The sequence below is a fragment of the Eptesicus fuscus genome, chromosome 8, assembly GCF_027574615.1.
Source record: "Eptesicus fuscus isolate TK198812 chromosome 8, DD_ASM_mEF_20220401, whole genome shotgun sequence".
Classification (NCBI taxonomy): domain Eukaryota; kingdom Metazoa; phylum Chordata; class Mammalia; order Chiroptera; family Vespertilionidae; genus Eptesicus; species Eptesicus fuscus.
In genome coordinates, this window is record NC_072480.1 from 70,638,813 (window position 1) to 70,653,098 (window position 14,286).

The window sequence follows — 14,286 nt, forward strand, 5'->3', positions numbered from 1 at the left end:
ATAGTAGTTGCATTTTAAAAAATGAAAAGTGTGCATGGTTGCATTATTCTAACAGAATATTAGAGCGGCAGTTATCAAACTTTGTGCATATGACATTCACAGGACAGGGTTGTGAGGGGCACCGATGCCCTCAGACGTGATTGGTCGTGCCTGTGGGTTGGATGCAGGGCTGTGATCACACCAGGGGATGCACACACACAGGAGCCCCGAGAAGTTCTCAGCTGGTTCCTTCCTACCTGAGCCTTTGACGTTCACAGCCAGTCCTGCTGCCCACACCCACCACCTTCCCAGACGTTCACTCTGCTCAGCCGACTCTTTTTAGGCACTCAGTCAAAGTCACTCTTTTCTCTCACAGAACCTCAGGCTGCATTCCTTCCTTTGGTTGCATGATGCTTCTTTGTATATGTCTCCACCAAAGCCCTTAGACCCTTTCAACACTTCTTATTTGTCTATCATTCTTTGAGCTACTTGAGGGCAATGACTGCTTCAGTCATCACAGCCATGCCACAGGCTAACAAGGTCCAGGACGATAGCTCTATAACAGTGTGTTGCATGAAAGATAGATACTAATGGGGAACAAAGAACAGAACCCCCATTATAAAGAAGGAGATGCATTAAAGAAAACTTTTGTTTGTGGTGTGGTGGATGCTGAGGTATACCTATCAACCCCCCTTTCAAAAGCAAGGCATTTGCTGCCCGGTTGCTGGCCATGTGGCCTGCTGAGAGCTCACCCTCAGTGCTTCTCAGTGTATTTATTTCCCAGGATGGCCAACATTTGTTATGACAACAAACATTTACAACAGAAAATAAACAACAGAAATGTATCCTCTCACAGTTCTGGAGGGCAGGAGTCCAAAATCAAAGTGTTGGCAAGGCTGTGCTCCCTCTGGAGGCTCTAGGGGAGAATCCTGGCACTTGCTGGTTTGTGGCTACATCACTCTGGTCTCTGCTTCCATCTCCACATGGCCTTCACCTCCTCTTTCTGTGTCTTCCATATATTTTCCATCTTTTATTTCCTTCCTTGAGGGCTAATTGCATGTTACCATTGAACTATGTAACATACATTATTTATTACAATTAATTATAATAAAGAACACACAACTCTATGAGGTAGTCAAGAGAAGGGGAAAATAAGGCTCATGAATATGTAATTATCTGCCTCAGTTCACAGAAGAAGTGATGACTTGGAATTTGAACATGGGCCCATTGATCATAGAGACCAATTACATGTGCTGTCTCCAGCTTTGCCCAGTAATTCAGATATTAAACAAAACCCGTAATAGAATGTGAAAGCAGAGTTATTATAGGTGACTAGAGGCCTAGTGCACAAAATTCATGCATGGGGGCGGGGGTCCCTCAGCCCAGCCTGCTCCTTCTCCAATATGGGACCCCTCTCACAATCCTGGACTGCTGGCTCCTAATCGCTCACCTGCCTGCCTTCCTGGTCGCCCCTAACTGCCCCCCACCTGCAGGTCTGATCGCCCCTCACTGCCTCTGTGTGCCAGGCTGATCTCCCTAACTGCCCCCCCCCCCGCCAGCCTGGTCACCCCTACCTGCCCCCCGCTGCCAGCCAGGTGGCCCCCACTGTCCCCTCCTTGCTGGCCTGGTCGCTCCTAACTGCCCGCCCCCCCACCGGCCTGGTCATCCCCAACTGCCCCCCTCTGCAGCCTGGTTGCCCCCAACTGCCCCCCTGCCAGCCTAATTGCCCCCAAATGCCCCCCCTGCCAACCTGGTCACCCCTTACTGCCCCTTCCCCTCCACTGGCCTGGTTGCCCCCAACTGCCCCCCTCTGCAGCCTGGTTGCCCCCAACTGCCCCCCTGCCAGCCTAATTGCCCCCAAATACACCCCCCGCCAACCTGGTCACCCCTTACTGCCCCTTCCCCTCCACTGGCCTGGTTGCCCCCAACTGCCCCCCTGCCAGCCTAATTGCCCCCAAATGCCCCCCCTGCCAGCTTGGTCACCCTTCATGGCCCCTCTGCCTGCCTGGTCACCCCACACAGTCTGCTGTTCAGTTGTTCGGTCATCCTTCACTAACCCCCTGTCAGCCTGGTTGCCCCACACAACCTGCTTGTTCAGTCATTTGGTCATCCCTCACTAACCCCCCTGCCGGCCTGGTCATAGGCAGCCATCTTGTGAGGGCGTGAGGGTTAATTTGCATATCACCTCTTTATTATATAGGATAAGAAGAATTATTTTCTAAATATGATATTTCTTGTATATGAGACCTTGAACTCCAAGGTGAATTGGTATTTAACAGATCTATAATAAGAATATAATCATGATACCTAACCAGCACTATTATAGGTATTATTTTACATGTGTTATCTTCTTTAATCACCATGACACAACTTTCAGAGGTAAATGCTAATTAATACCCTTCCTATCTTAAGGAAGCAGAAGCAAAGAGTCACTAAATAACTTGTCCAAGGTCACAGAGCTAGTACCTGGTGTTTCTTGGATTTTAACCCTGAGCTTGTACTCCTGAGAACTGCACTAGATAATTTTTTCTTTTCCATGTCATTTCAAATAGCTATAAATCATATCATTAAAGAAAAAATTTAAATATCCAATGAAAGTTGATTTATAATTTTTAGCATAAATCAATTTTTTTAGTTTTTTAAATGTAATGTTTTTATTGTTTAAAGTATTACATATAGTAGTACATATATCTCCTTTTTTTTCCCCATTGACCTTCCCCCAGCCTCCCCTACCCCCTGTCGCATGTCCTCATCCCCTCCCCCTCCCCCCCCCCCGAGTGTCTTGTGTCCATTGGTTGTGCTTATATGCAGGCATATAAGTCCTTTGGTTGATCTCTTTCCCCACCTCCCCAACACTCCCCAGCCTTCCCGCTGTAATTTGACAGTCTGTTCGGTGCTTTACTGCTTCTGTATCTATCTTTTTGTTCATCAGGTTATAATGTTCTTTATTTTCCATAAATCAATTTTTATTTTATTATATAATTACTAGAGGCCTGATGCACGAAATTTGTGCAAGAGTTGGCCTTCCTTCCCCCAGCTGCCAGCACTGGCTTGCCTCTGGCACCTGAGACCCAGGCTTCCCTAGCAGCCCTGGCTTTGTCTGGAAGGTTGTCCAGAAGGACTTCTGGAAGGACATCCGGTCTAATTAGCATATTATGCTTTTATTATTATAGATCATCTAGACTTGCAGAAACTATTTATTACAAGAATCATAAGTATATCTTTCAGCTTTCCTAGTAATGTTGATAAGCGAGTCCTAGAAATATAAGGTTTAAGTTAACATCTTAGGATTAATATTATGTTTATCATCGAGCAGACCCACAGAATTTAGGGAATCTTGATCAGAAATATTCCCCAAGAGACTGTCCCAGAAATCTGGGAAGCAGCTGATGAATGGGTGCTCTGACAAAGGGTATGTATAGAGGTTTATGAAAGGCAATGTTTCCTGAGCAGTATGTTGGGTAACACCAAGACATTGTGCTAAGTCAAGTTCATGTTTTTCAGTACATAGTTTAACCATTATTACCTGAGTCCATTGATGAATGACCTTGTCTTTGTTTCTCATGGCACTGCACCTCTCTTGGACCTGGTCATCTTACCATCTAAACCCAAACATCACAACCTCAGCATATCCATGAATGTGTCTTCTAAGTTTTCATGTCTACACACAAAAGTTTCACCAGTGTATGCCTTGCTCCTCAAATTATTTTTCTCAAATGAAACATTTCTCCACACAAAGTGATTTATGTCTATTGAAGGTGAGGACCGGCCTCCAATTATTCCACAATTATATCAAAGCAAATTAGAAATAATAGGAAGCTAAATCTGCACAATTATCCATTTATACACAATTCCCATTTTAACTAAAGCTTCTAAACTTATGTTGACCACTTACTGAGACTCAATTACCCAACTTGCTGAGTGTTAATTACTCCTGTGGCTCTGATTGACATGGTGAAGATACCGATTTAAAAGAGAGTATGCTAGGGTCAGAGCAATAAACACAGCTCCAGCTGCTTCTTTCAGTCTTTTCTAATCAGTTTAATATTTATTACTTTTCTATTCACCCACATCCACCTATAGATCCATCCCCTCTACCACACTCACAAATAGTTGGTGACCTTTAAGATGAACACCTGAACTGCTATGGACTGAATGTTTGTGTCCCCTCAAAATTCATATGTTGAAGTTCTTGCTCCAAAGATGATGCTATTAGCAGGTGAGAACTTTGGAAGGTGCTTAAGTCAGGAGGGCGGAGTCCTCCTGAAGGGTAATTATCCATACATGTAATTACCTTCAGGGGCCATCATGACTGAAACAACCGGACATAGGACCAAACAGGCTGCATGGGGCAACAAGGCCAACAGGGGGGTTAGTGAGGGATGACCAAACGACTAAACAGCAGGCTGCATGGGGTGACCAGGCCGGCAGGGGGGACAGTGAGGGGCGACCAAACGACTAAACAGCAGGCTGCATGGGGTGACCAGGACGGCAGGGGGGACAGTGAGGGGCGACCTGGCTGGTGGCGGGGGCAGTTGGGGGCAACCAGGCCAGTGGGGGGGGGCAGTTGGGGGCAACCAGGCTGGAAGGGGGGTCCAGTAAGTGGCAAGCAGGCCAGTGGGGGGGGCAGGTCAGCGAGGGGGCAGTTGGGGGTGATCAGGATCGGGCTAAATCGGCAGTTGGACATCCCCCGAGAGGTCCCAGATTGGAGAGGGTGCAGGCTGGGCTGAGGGGACCCTCCTCCCCAACCCCTGTGCACAAATTTCATGCCTTATAAAAGAGACTCCAGAGAGCTCCTTTCCCTTACAGCATGTGGGGACACAATGAGACATAGCAGTCTGTGACCCAGAAGAGAGCCCTGACTATCCATGCTGATCCTGATCTTGGTCTTGCAGTCTCCATTACTGTGAGAAATTAATTTCTGTTGTTTATAAGCCACCTAGTCGGTGGTATTTTGTTATAGCAGCCTGAATGAACTAAGAGATGCACTATACTTAATAAGTTATAGAACATATATGTTAAATGTGCGATGCAAGGAATCAGAGAAGATCAAGATCAATGTCACAGCAAATATTCTAACAGACTTTATGCAGAATTTGAGTTTGTCCTTGAAGAATGAATAGGATTTGTATGAACAATAAAAGAAGCCATGGCCTACTTTGGTGTGAAGTAGCATGGACACAGGTGGAAGCATGATTTGTTGGGTGAAGAATGAGACTAATTCAACAAAAGAGAAAGCTTTAATATGGGGATTTACACTGCACAGGGTTGGATTTGTAAGTTTGGGGGCAAATTCTAAAAGAGCTGAGATTTTTAATGTGAGATAAGCACAGAAGTGTTTAAGTTCAGAATTAAAGCATGACTTTATGAAATAGTCCTTTCAGTATATTTTGTTTGGATCAATACATATGAGAAATTTTAAGCAAAGAGATTACTTTGAAAACTGCTGAAACAAAGGAGCAAATAGGGGTGGCACTGGAAACAGGGAAAAAAGAGAATGTAGGAAATATTGTGGAATAATAAATATTAAGGAAGGGATCAAACAGAAGGATGAATCTGATGGATCCCAAAATATGAAGTCTCCAGATCAGGAATGCTGCTTACAAAAAGGAAGAAGGATGGGAAAGGAAGCTGGATGGATTGAAAGGTGATGAATTCAGTTTTGTACATGTTAACCCTTATATCCACATTGTAATTTCCTATATTCATGTCCTCTGGGATCTTAAATATTGGAAGCAAAGTTCTAGATAAAATGACATTTTTTGAAGAGGAAAGTACAAATTAGAAGGAGTATATGGGGTAGGCTCTAAAATCTTGCAAGAGAGCAAAGAAGAACCTTCCTTAATTTAACAAAGTTTCATTAGATTCCAGTTATGTGCAAATTATGGTACTGGGTATTGGTGAACACAAATTCCTTCTCTTAAATCGATCATGAGAGAAAATGACACTTATTTTAAGAGTTGTCACAATGTAGTGAGCACTTCTACAATAAGTTCTAGAAACAGAAGAGAGAAGGGAAGGCCTGGTGGTGCCTGTGTGAGTGTTGGGGAAGCAGGGGTTGGGAGGGAAAGTCTCACCGTGGAGGCAATCATGAGCTGGGTATTAGTAGTTCTAGGACACATTTGAAGATGGGAAAATGACAGCTTCTTGATCTTACAAATAATTATCAAATTGCCTGTAGCATTTGACAAATTAACTCACAAAAAAGTAGTGGTTAGGTCGTAGGTAGGCGAAGCTAAATAACTGGCAGGGGTTATACGCTATACAAAGAATTTTAGATTTTAATTGTAGGTGATGAGGAAGCAATGAAAACTCTTTTAACCCAGAAGTCATTTGATCATTTTTGAGTTATTGATTGATCAGTGTGGTGTGGGATGGATGATGAACTGGATGGGGTATATTGCTACCTCCACTATGGCCTTCATCTCTGAGACAGTATTTTGTAATTTTCAACTTATTTCCTGATCTAGCTCAGGTTTTAACTTTTCCTGACATATCTTTCCCAAGTTTTTATATTACTATGGAACATTTGTTTTATAGAAGCAATTCCATGCTGTGCCTATTTGTTTGTTTGTTTTGTTTTGAGCATGTGTGTGTGTGTATATATTTTGGTCATAATTTTTTACCTGGTTGTATACTTGTTTTTCTGATGAGTGTTTTCTTCACTTTTTTTTTCTGACAATTATACAGTTCTATACTATTTCCTCCTTCACCTCCTCTTTGTTATTTTTTTAAATATATATTTTTATTGATTCCAGAGAGGAAGGGAGAGGGAGAGCGAGATAGAAACATCAATGATGAGGGAGAATCATTGATCAGTTGCTTCTTGCATGCCCCATACTGGGGATCGAGCCCACAACCCAGGCATGTGCCTGACTGGGAATCGAACCATGAACTCCTGGTTCATAGATCAACACTCAACCACTGAGCCACGCTGGCCGAGCTCACCCAGGTAACCAGGGCTGGCCGAGGCTTGTGCTGCTGGCAGTGGCAGCAGCAGAGGTGTGATGGGGGCATCACCTTCCCCTGATCGCCTCCTGCCCCTGAGGGCTCCCGGTCTGTGAGAGGGGGCAGGCCAGGCTGAGGGATCCCCCCTCCAGTGCATGAATTTTCATGCACCGGGCCTCTATTTTCTTATAAAAATTAAATGTACATTTATTTTTGTAATTCTCTTAGTCGCTTTAGGTTGATTATGACAGGACAAGAGGGAAATACTGTCTTGTCATTTGTCTTGCAAATTGGAAGTCATACTAGGCCTGAAATAAATTAATTAATAAGGCAATGCTACATATTAAGAGATAAATAAGGATAAATTAGACATTCTTTCTCATCTTAACAAGTTCCCAGCTTATTAATGTGCCCAAGGAATACAAATATGAATACAAAACTAACTCAATAATAGGCAACAAATGATTGCTACCCAAAGTGAGCATAAATTATGGGGATTTGGACAAGGGGAAAATCACAGGGGGCTGCCTTGGTCGTGCCTGGAAGTGACTCTCCATTTCCTGCTTGTCTCTCCTTGAGAAGGCTGCCAGAAGTCAGAATGAGCCAAACTCTCCCCTCCCTTTGCTCCCTGCTCTTCCAACCAAGGCATCCACTGCAGATGGTGAAAGAGAATCCCCCTTTGAGAAAAAAGGATAAAGCATGCAGTTGTCATGAAGTGTTTCCCAAACAATGCCTGGTCCTACGAATCACCTGGGAAGGTTATTACAACTGACTCAGAGTCTCCGGAAAAGACCTGGGCTGTGTATTTTTCACAAGGGCCCAGAGTAATTTGGGTAATCAGGCAATTTTGGAAATCCCTGATGGAGTGGATAGAGCATGATGCTGGATGGTGAAAGATCTGTGTTTTATTTCAGCCTTTGCCACTAACTAGGTGTAGGATTTGGATAAGTTTCAATGTATCTGAGTCTGAACTTTCCTGTCTATAAAAGGAAGGAACTGACTTGATGTCTAAAATCTCTTCCAACTTCAATATCCCATGGTTCTCTAAAATATACAAAGTGTTTATAAAACTCTCTAAATCCTTTATAAAATGTAAAGGGAAAGCAAGGAGGATTGGTGGCAGGGGGCCAAGGAAGGGAAATTTTAGTTTTAGATGACCAAATTGGCCCAGAAGACGATGCACCTGAGTTAGACATGATTTATATTTATTATTTTGTGTTGAGCTATGCATTTATAGAATATTAATTTTTTCAAATAAAATCCTAAAGCACTACTAAGGTTTTCCCTTTCCTTGAGCATGTAAACATATTGATTTCTACCTAAGTGAAACTCCAAGTTTTCCCTCAGATGTTTTTTAGTAAAAATGGTTATTTTCTTACTTTAGGAGTTTGATTGACAGGTCCCTACTAAGGAGAGAAAATGCATTTCAAAGACAGACCTAAGAAAAACTGTTTTATTCCTGCTCTCTCTGGACTTTTGTTGCTCCAGGTGTTACAGGAAAAACAAATTTCTCCACTGGTCTCATCCTTAATAATAGTATTATTAAGATCCCCAAGCACATCTGATATTGCTCTTCTTGAGTGTGGGGAGGGCCATTCATTTATTGATGCAGCAGCCACAAAGGGATCACATTTTGCTTTGTTTGAAGGACCTGAGTGCCCTTATTATTTTTGTTTGTAGAGACACCGGCATACACTTGAAAGCAGGGGAGGGCAGGGAGTCGTGCAGAAGAAAACAGCCCAGAGTCTGGCTACGGGTTGCCTTTTCTATTCACTTGAAAAGCCTCTGGGTTGATTGATTTGTGATGCGGATGCTACTTCTCTCTCATCTTCACTCAGGCCTCTGAAGTCTGGTCCGCATGCACTGCTGACATTCAGCGGCACACTCTGAAGGTACACGATCATGATGTGGATACCAGTTAGTTTGTTCAGCCACAAATTCCTTGGAGGTGCAGCCGACTTGCAATTTTCAGTGGCCATGGGGGACTGGAACAGCGTGTATAAGATATGCCACTTTCCTGAATTGTTTCAAAGTTCTCCTGGATCAGGAGCAGACTCATCCTGAAAGGTGGGTGAGATTGGCCATGGATACAGGTGAGAACCAGGATGCCAACTTGTTGTCCTAAGAGCTGAAGGTGAGAGGCTGGAGAAGGCCCGGTTGCTCAGCATCCGCAGTATAATTATAGATGTTTAAACAACTCAGGTCAGGGCAGACTTGGAAAGGCCATACTTTTGAGGAAATTACACTTCTGGAAAACTCAACCTTAGGCAAATGCAATGACCTTACCTAAATGAGCCCTGGGGAGCAGAAGCAACCACTGTCATTAAGTCAATTGCACTTTATTGCAAAGGGAAAATGTCATGCAATTCTGGATTTTTTTTTTTTATTTTTTTTTTGCCACAGCAATGAATAGCAAGCAAGCTGTGAAGGCAAACTCATAGCAGGGAGAACACCATTCAGAGACTGGCATTGGATAGAGTAGGAGAAATCGTCATGAGTTATAAAATGACGCAGAGGAGGACTCTACTGTAGCAGACAGAGATGATTGGGGTTACCTAGAATAAGAGGAACTACATTTAGTATTGTTCAAATTGACCTGGTCACCTTCATGATCCCTTTTGTAATGCTCTGGTGAGAATGAAGCCCCATTCAGGAGGTCCTGGTTCTGGGAGCAGAGCCTTCAGCATTCATTCTTGATGTCAGCCTCTTGTTGGCCCCAATGCCCAAGGCTTGCTGGCTTCCCCACCGCAGTTCCCCTTCCTCAGCGTCCATGGCTACACAGCCCCTTGATTGCTTCTTTGTGATTCTTCGTTTAGACTGTTTCCATGGCTCCCAACTCTTCCTCCTGGATGATTCCTTCTGTCCTCCCTTTGTTCCCAGTCCATCACCATGGGCAACCCTGACCCTGGCACCTTGGGGCTCTGCTTGCCAGGAAGTTTGGACAAGCAGACTCTGTACCAGTAGGCTGCAAAATGTAGAAGGCTGTATTAGTGGCACTGCTTTCCACAAAAGTTGCAAGCTCAGAGCTTCAATGAATAGTGCAAAACCACCGTAGATTTTACTTCTCCCACTGTCACCACTATTGTGTGTAGTCTTCACCAGAGCTCCACGGGTTTTGCTTTGTTTTCATTTCATAGTCATAAACTTAACTCTGCAATCCAGCTTTCTAGACTGGGAAGGGGTAAGGAAAATATGGAACCCAGTGAACTGAGGTAAGAACACAAAGATTATAGAACATTCCAAGTAAATGGGGGTAAAGGGTGCTCTCCTGGGCAACAGGGGAATGGTCTGATAGTTAAGATAAAACACAAGTCAAATTTATTAGAGTTGTCCACAGTCAGCAATGGTGATCTTCTTGCTGGTCTTGGCCATTTCTGGAACCAAAGCGCTCCACAGCTGTCACAATATGCAGGCCTTCTTTCACCGGGCCAAAGACCACATGCTTGCCATTCAACCACTCAGGCGTGGCAGTGCAGATGAAAACTGGGAACCCCTGTGTTGGGTCCAACATTTGCCGTGGACAAGATGACAGGACCTGTATGCTTCAGGATGAAATTCTTATCAACAAATCTTTCTCCATAGACGGACTTCCCTCCTGTGCCATCCTGGCCTATGAAGTCACCACTTGGCACATAAATCCTAGAATGATTCTGTGAAAGCAGGAACCTTTATAACCAAATCCTTTCTCTCCGGTGTTCAGGGCATGAAAGTTTTCTGCTGTCTTTGGAACTTTATCTGCAAACAGTTAGAAGGAGATGGAGCCCAAGGGCTCGCCGTCAATGGCAATGTCAAAGAACACGATGGGGTTCACCATTGTTGGGCATGGGCAGCTCCCGGGCGGCAAGGCCAGACCTCCATAGGTTTATCAGAAGTTTAAGATAGTGGAAAAGGTTCATAGTCAGGTGGACCTGGGTTCGAATCCCAGCACTGCCCCTTACTGTCTGGCTAACTGGCAAATCCTAAAACATCTCTGGGCCCAGTGTTTCATCATTTGATGGTAAGGGTTGGGTGTAGCATGCTAATAATAACACGATAGGGGCAGTTTGTTAGGATGGTCATGCTTGGCACATTGTAGGCTCTCAAAAATGTAATTTTTCATTAATTAAGTCCTCAAATGTTTGCATAACTACTATGTGCCAGGAACTGTTGTTCTATTCACCAAAGTTACAAGAGTGAAGAAAAAGATTTCCTCTCTGACAGCTTCTATTTTCACAGGCACCTACCCCCTTCTGCTTCAATGACATGGAAGCAGTCATTGCAACTCTGCTGTATCTCTAAGAATCCCTCTGCTTTTAAGTTTTGGCCAATCCTGCTATAGTAAGCTGTGCGCTGAAGAAAGCCCTCCCTCCACGTACTTCAGCAGCTCCTAATCCAGTTTTGCAGAACACTGTTGGAAAGTCTCTCTCTGTCTCAGTTTCTGTCTCTATCTGTGTATCTCTCTTTCTCTAGTTCTTTCTTTTTTACCAAACACACACACACACACACACACACACACACACACACACACACACACAGTCTCTCTCTCTCTCTCTCTCTCTCATACACACACAGATACACTCACATTCACACTCACACTCACACCACCTCCCTCCTGACTGAGTAAAATTCATGTTCCCCAGTGGAGCTTGAACCCTCCCGGGGCCTCCCATGCGATCCCTCCATGCATTCCCCGCAACAGCTGTTAAACAGATTTTCCACAGCCAAGCCCCAGTCTTAACATCCTTACACTCAGCCGAGGACTCGACTCTTTGGGTTTCTGGTGAAATTTCTCACCAAATCCTCCAGGGTTTCAGTTTAATCAGGATTCTATATAGACTCCTGTGTTTCTAAAATCTATGATTACACACATTCCATCTGTTTAAAGTTTTAAACCCCTTTTTTTGGCTTATACCTTTACCTCAAGATTTCCCAGTATCTCTCTCCATTTCCTTCTCGTGGGTGCCCTCGAGAGCAGCAAGACGCATCTTGCTTATTCAGGTGAACCCTTCTCCTGGGGGTCTCCATGCCAGCCTCCCTGCTGTCTTAGGGCTGGTGTGTCACTCATGATCTTTCCCATCTCTCCAGTTTCTTCAATTTCTCTCCTTTCCATCTTTGTCTACATTTTCATCTTTTTTTCCCCCTTAATCAAACAATATCATAAGACTCTTTATTTTTACCTTGCAACACTACTATAATCCCACCCTAAATTTTCCTTTAACTGTGTATACAAATTTCTCAAAATATACTTTCAAGCAAATATATTTTACCAATTAATATGTAATTAGTATATATATATAATTACATAGGATAGTTAATATATCTTATTAGGCAAGTAGCAACATATTTTACTAACATCCATTTTGTTAGCAACTTCTTTGTAATACTTGTTTTCTACATTCAACATTTTAATAAAATATTTTTCACCCCAAACTATCAAGATCTCACTGTAAAATCCAATGGCATTTTGTAGGTTTTTCTCCCACTGAATCTATTCACATATGACCATTGATCAATTGTGAATGTAAACCTTGTCATCTTCCTGGGATGATCCCGTGCCATTCTTGGTCAAATCGAGGGATTGGCAAACTTTTCTGTAACAGACTAGATAGTAAATGTTTCAGTCGTGAGGACCATATGGTTACTGTCACAACTATTCCACTCTGCCCTTGTAGCAGGAAAGCAGCCAAAAATGATATGTAAAGACACTGGCATGGCTGTGCTCACATAAAACTTTGTTTATAAACAACAGGCACTGGCCTGCAGGATGTATTTGTAGACCCCTGGTCTCACCTAATTCTAGCTCTTTCCTAGGAACACTGCTGCTACATCTACCTCACCATCTGTGGTGGACCAAACAAAACACCCCCAAAGATCAAAGCCCAAAGATATGTATGTGTGTGTGTGTGTGAGAGAGAGAGAGAGAGAGAGAGAGAATGAGACAGAGTTTTTTGCAAATGTGGTTAAATAAGATCTTGAGATGGGTATATTATTCTCAATTATTCAGGTAGATTCCAAATGCAATTACATTTATCCTTATAAGAACTTGTAAGAGTGAGGCAGAGGGCAATGTGATGGCACGTGTAGAGAGAAGAAGAGAAGGCAATGTGACCAGCAGGTAGAGATTGGAGTTATGAGGCTGCAGAGTAAGGAATGCCAGAAACAAGGAGACAATAGCAGATTCTGTTCTAGAGCCTCCAAGAGGGAGGGTAGCTCTGCTTGCCCCTGATATTATCCCCAAAGACTCATTTTGAACTTCTGGCTTCCAGAACTGTTGCAAAATAAATGTATGTTGTTAGAAGCCACAGAATTTATGGTAATTTGTTATAACATCCCTAAGAGACAAACACGCTGTTGCTACTGGTTGACCATTATCTCACTTTAAAAACATATTTCTCCTTAGAGGTTCCTCCCTTTAGGTTATACCCTCATGTACCTTTTCTTTATATTTTTAATGACCAAACTCTTTTCTATATATTTATTTATTTATTTCAGAGAAGAAGGGAGAGCGAGAGGGTGAGAGAGAATCATTAATCGGATTCCTCCTGCATGCCCCCCCACTGGGGATTGAGCCCACAACCCAGGTATGTGCCCTGACTAAGAATCAAACTGTGATCTCCTGGTTCGTAGGTTGATACTCAACCACTGATCCATGCAGGCTGAACTTAATAACCAAACTCTTGAACATATCCTCAAATCATTGTGGACTTTAGCTCCTGACTCATATTTCTTCAACTTGAGTCCAATAATTGTCCTGTCACTATAGAACCAATGAAGATATCCAGTCCAATACCTAACATTCAAGTTTCTTGGCCAACCTGATTCCAACACCTTTTTTTTCCCAGTCTACCTCACCAATACCATATTCCTTGTTGTCTGTTATGGAGTGAAAGTCTGTGTCCTCTCAAAATTCATATTTGAAATTCTTTCCCCTTAATGTATTAGTGAAATCCTAACCCCCATGGAATTTGAAGGTGAGGCCTTTGGGAAATGATAAGTCAGGAGGATGGAGCTTTACAAAACGGACTCCAGAAAGTTCTCTCATCCTTTCTGCCATGTGAGGACACAGCCAGAAGACAACTATCTATGAACCAGAAAATGGGATCTTACCAGCTACTGAATCTACCAGCACCTTGATCTTGGATTTGTGAGAAATAAATTTGTATTTTTTATAAGCCTCCAAGTCTATGGTATTTCTGTTATAGCAGCCCAAATTAACTGAGACAGACAAAAATGTTTGTGCATGTGGAATCTAAATTCAAACTTAGAAATCTCCAACTTTCCCTGCCAGTCCCTCTTCTTCCCACGCCCTCCCTCCCATGACTTTGATCTTTGACCTCATTCAGATATCATTGCCTCAGTTCTTCCTCTTTCCTCCTGGAC

At 43.2% G+C, this 14,286-nt stretch overlaps 1 pseudogene; it reads right to left on the reverse strand.

Moving 5' to 3' along the window:
• Nucleotides 1–10,248: 10,248 nt before the first annotated feature.
• Nucleotides 10,249–10,741, reverse strand: LOC129150088 (peptidyl-prolyl cis-trans isomerase A-like; annotated as a pseudogene).
• Nucleotides 10,742–14,286: the final 3,545 nt, after the last annotated feature.